Here is a 5124-nt window from a genome sequence, read left to right as displayed (position 1 = left end):
TTGTAGAAATTAAATTTTTTTATGGAAAATTTATACTTTTTGATTAAAAATTACATTTTTCGGTTGAATTATGAACTATAAATATGTTTTGGTTGTAAAGTCCGTTCTGTTGTAAATGCAAATATATTGTTAAAAATTAAAATTATAAGTATTGGGTGGAAATACTCTTTTTGTTTTTAAAATTAAATAATTTCGTTGAAATTTCATGTATTTTGTTGGAAATTGACCTTATTTAGTAGAAATTTAATCCTTTTGGTTGAAAATTTTATCATTTTTGGTCAAAAATGCAATTGTTTGGTTAAAAAATCAACTGTACATCTTCTTGGGTTTGAAAGTCGATTATTTCACTAAGAGTTTTAAACTTTATCCTGTTCATTTTATTAGTTAAAACACCAATTATTTGATAGAAAATTAATTTATCTTTTTGAAAACTAACCTTTTGGGTTAAAAATTGATTTATTATGTTAATTAGATTTTTTTCCTAAAATTAAAAAAACTGCAAAATAAAAAAATTGCCTTAAAATCGTCCTGATTCCTTTTTTTTTTAATTTTTAAAATCTTTTCAAATACACAGTTAAAATTAATTTTTCAAACTAAAAAATCATTTTCAATTTTCTTAGCAATCACAACAATTTTTGTTATTCTTTTTGAATATTTTACAATTCTCAGAAGCTTTTTTTTTAAATCTGCAAAAATGTACATCGTGAGTCAAATTATTTCAAATAATTTCAAGTTTTAAATTAATTTTGAATATTATTCTAAATTAAAATTGTAGCGTTCAAACTTAAAATTTAGCTCATTACAATTTTAACAAATAAAGGCTTTTTATTTCTGACCACTTTGTTCAAATTTGTATAGTTTTTAGTTGTTGTTTATAATGGCTTGTCCCAGATCTAAATTATTTTTTTTTTTCAAAAAATCTCTGATCCAATTCAGAAATACATACAATTGCTTTGAAAAAAATTTTTAATTCAGAAATATTTCATTTAAACGCTCAATAATTCATACGTATGAAACACAAACTTTTAAAACCTTTTAATTTTACAATTTTTTAAATTAAATTATTTTAAAATACGAAATAACCGTTTAAAAATTTTTATGACTTTAACATTTGTGAGATTTCTGGTTAAAAAATACAAATTACGCTACTATCTTTAAGGTTCAACAGTTTTTAATCAAAAATTAAAACTTCTTTTGTTGTTGAAGATTTATCATTTTAGTAGAAAATGTAATTATTTTGTTGGAAATTTGTTATTCTCTTTTTTTTGAGTTGAAAATTCAATTATTTTGATAGTAAGTTAATTTCTAACATTTTTAATTGCGAACTAAAATTTTTATCTCTAAATAACAATGCAAAAATATTAATCTGGAACAACTTAAAATAAAAACAATGTAACTTTTATTTTAAAAAGTATTTAGTTAAAAAATTAATTTAATCGTTCAATTTTTAATGTTACGAACTGAATTTTTTTTAAATTATTATCGTTTTGAACCTTAAAAATAATAGCGTAATTTGTATTTTTTAACCAGAAATCTCTCAAATGTTAAAGTCATAAAAAATTTTAAACGGTTATTTCGTATTTTAAAATAATTGGATTAAAAAAATTGTAAAATTAAAAGGTGTTAAAAGTTTGTGTTTTATACGTATGAATTATTGAGCGTTTAAATGAAATATTTCTGAATTAAAAATTTTTTTCAAAGCAATTGTATGTGTTTCTGAATTAGATCAGAGATTTTTTGAAAAAAAAAAATAATTCAGATCTGGGACAAGCCATTATAAACAACAATTAAAAACTATACAAATTTGAACAGAGTGGCTAGAAATAAAAAGCCTTTATTTGTTAAAATTGTAATGAGCTAAATTTTAAGTTTGAACGCTACAATTTTAATTTAGAACAATAATCAAAATTAATTTAAAACTTGAAATTATTTGAAATAATTTGACTCACGATGTACATTTTTGCAGATTTAAAAAAAAGCTTCTGAGAATTGTAAAATATTCAAAAAGAATAACAAAAATTGTTGTGATTGCTAAGAAAATTGAAAATGATTTTTTAGTTTGAAAAATTAATTTTATGTGTGTATTTGAAATGATTTTAAAGATTAAAAAAAAGGAATCGGGACGATTTTAAGGAAATTTTTTTATTTTGCAGTTTTTTTAATTTTAGGAAAAAAATCTAATTAACACAATAAATCAATTTTTAACCCAAAAGTTTAGTTTTTAACAAAATAAATTAATTTTATATCAAATAATTGGTGTTTTAACTAATAAAATGAACAGGATAAAGTTTCAAACAAAAATGGAATAGTACAATTTCCAGATAAAAACTGTGCTAACAAATTGAATTGAACAAGACAAAAAAACGAATTTTCAACAAAATTGTTAAATTTTCAAGGGAAAAGGTGAATTTTTGACCAAGAAGCTTAATGTTCTATACAACAACAAAAAAACTATTTTCCAACTTAACCAATATAAACGATTAATTTTTAATGAATCATATAATAGTTACATTTTCAGATAAAGATAAATAATTTTTTAAAGAAAAAATTAATTTTAAACAAAGTTGTTAAATTTTCGACAAATCAGATGAATTTTCGACGAAGAAAATTGATAATCTACAAAAAAAGACAAATCTTAAACAAAATGCATGAATTTTTAAAGAAATTATTTAATTTTAAAGTAAAAAAGACGAATTCTCTACAAAAATTGAAATTTTTAAGCGAAAAATATGAGTTTTCAATGAAAGAGTTAAACTTTCAACCAAATAGTTAAATTTTCAATCATAATTAAAAAACCTTGTTAAAAAAACGTATTTTTTTGACAAAGTAGCTCAACTCTTAGTGAAATAATCGACTTTCAAACCCAAGAAGATGTACAGTTGATATTTTAACCTTACAATTGCATTTTTGACCAAAAATGATAAAATTGTCAACCAAAAGGATTATATTTCTACTAAATAAGGTCAATTTCCAACAAAATACATGAACTTTCAACGAAATTATTTAATTTAAAAAAAAAAGTGTATTTCCACACAAAATTTATAATTTTAATTCTTAAGAATATATTTGCATTTACAACAGAACGACTTTACAACCAAAACATATTTATAGTTCATAATTCAACCGAAAAATGTAATTTTTAATCAAAAAGTATAAATTTTCCATAAAACAATTTAATTTCTACAAAGAAAGACGACCTTTTAACATTGGATGTTAATTTAGGAATCAAAGGGTAAATAATTTTGAGTCATTTTCTGAAAGTAAAGTCTTTAAATAAAATGTGAGTCAAGAGAGAATTTATTTCGTGACAGCTTTGTATTCTATCCTAATCGATGGAACCCTCGCTGTGCGAATAAGTTTTCAGTTGCAAGCTCTGAACTTTGAATTTAATTCATGCAACGATTTGCGTCACAGCTTTGCACTCTACTTCGTGGAGACCTCGCTGTGCGGAATTTTGGCAGCTATTTTGAAAGAAATTTGAAGAATAGTATTAGTTAATTCAAGTGAGTCTGACTGACCCGATTGTCGTGAATTTTATAATAGAAAGAAACATTTCGCAATCATACCTCACTTGAGTGATCCCAAGCATTCCATCTTTGGGAAATTAGCGGTTCTCAAGTAAAAATTATAGATTAAAGATCCACAGACGGCTGTATCTCACGCGAATTTCCTAGTTGCGAATTATTTCGCATTGAAAGGCCTCCGAATCCTTAAAAACAAATTTTTGTTCGCAGTAAATCAGGAGGAAACTATCTTAATTCCAAGGATTTCATTATTAGTTAATTTTAATAATAAAGTTGTTAGGGCTACTTTTAATATCCTTCCAGCATTGGAACCGACGGTGATAATCGGTTACGATCTGCTGATTAGGACACAGCCATTAGCAAATTGAACTAATTTTCAATAATTGTTCGCATTATTGAAACTGATCGATATGTGACATTTATATTAAATAAAAGTAAATTTATCGAAGAATATATTAAATAATATCATTAAAGAATCTTAATTATAAAGAATTCAAAGAGGCAAGAGAAACGTTACATCATACTTCATATGATTTGATTTGACTTTCTTATAATTATTTTTTTAAATTATTAGGAGCATGCGTAATTTCATATGATAATAGAATTAATTTTAGTTATCTTATATTGATAGAAACTGCTAATACAGTCTCTTATTGATCGAGCACATGTTGAGTTATCGATGTTCTCTGAGTTCTTATCCCTACACAGTAACACTTTAAGTATCTTGCGGTTTCTATATTAACGACCGTAGCACAGTTACGATAGGTTCAAACTCAGGGAAGATCGGTAATGCGCTAGTTTATAATTGATGGCGTTTCCTGTTTTGTATGGGGTAAGGTAAATTGCGCCTAGTTTTAGGGGTTATATCGAAATTTTCAAATTTCGGGATGTAGCAGAAATATGCCTAGCGCTGCAGACTAGATGCTGCTGTTACTTGTATGCCTCGCTTTAGCTTTAAAATGATTCCCAATGGTGCTTAACCCAACAAGAAGCTTCTTCACATTCCTTATTCCATTCAATTTTTTCCTTATTAGCTTAGTTAAAAAGTGGCGTCAATCTGTCGACCCTATGTTCTAAATATCTTGCACACAAAAATAGATAGGCCCAAGAATAAAGCAACCTGTTTAAATTGATCCCAGATTTTTATTATGCGCTTCATTTCTAGGTCCTGCTACAAAAATATTATCGATGTAAGCTACTGCTTTGTAAAATTGTGTTTCCCATCGTCTCGATGACAAGTGTGAATGGGCGCAAAGTCCAAAAACGGACAGTTTTTGAGTTACAGCGGGTTAAACATGGAACCATTGTAACAAACTTAGGCCAATATCTTAAAAACTGCAGCTCAGAGAGAAAATGATCCCTCAAAAAGTTATTGTTTTCTGACGTGGAAATGCAAAAGGAATCTTGCCCTAAAGATACAAGTCATTTTTCAAGCTCATTCAAGGTGAACTTGTGATTTGTTGCTAATATTTAGCACATAAAGACAAGATATGGACGGAAAATCAATATACCAGGTGTATACATATGAAACCGGTATTGCCATTTAGCGGCCAGTAGGCACACTTGTAGGCACTGTCGGAACTTACCATTTGTGCTAATT

Source organism: Belonocnema kinseyi, chromosome 6 (assembly GCF_010883055.1).
Source record: "Belonocnema kinseyi isolate 2016_QV_RU_SX_M_011 chromosome 6, B_treatae_v1, whole genome shotgun sequence".
NCBI lineage: Eukaryota > Metazoa > Arthropoda > Insecta > Hymenoptera > Cynipidae > Belonocnema > Belonocnema kinseyi.
This window is presented reverse-complemented; position numbering follows the sequence as displayed.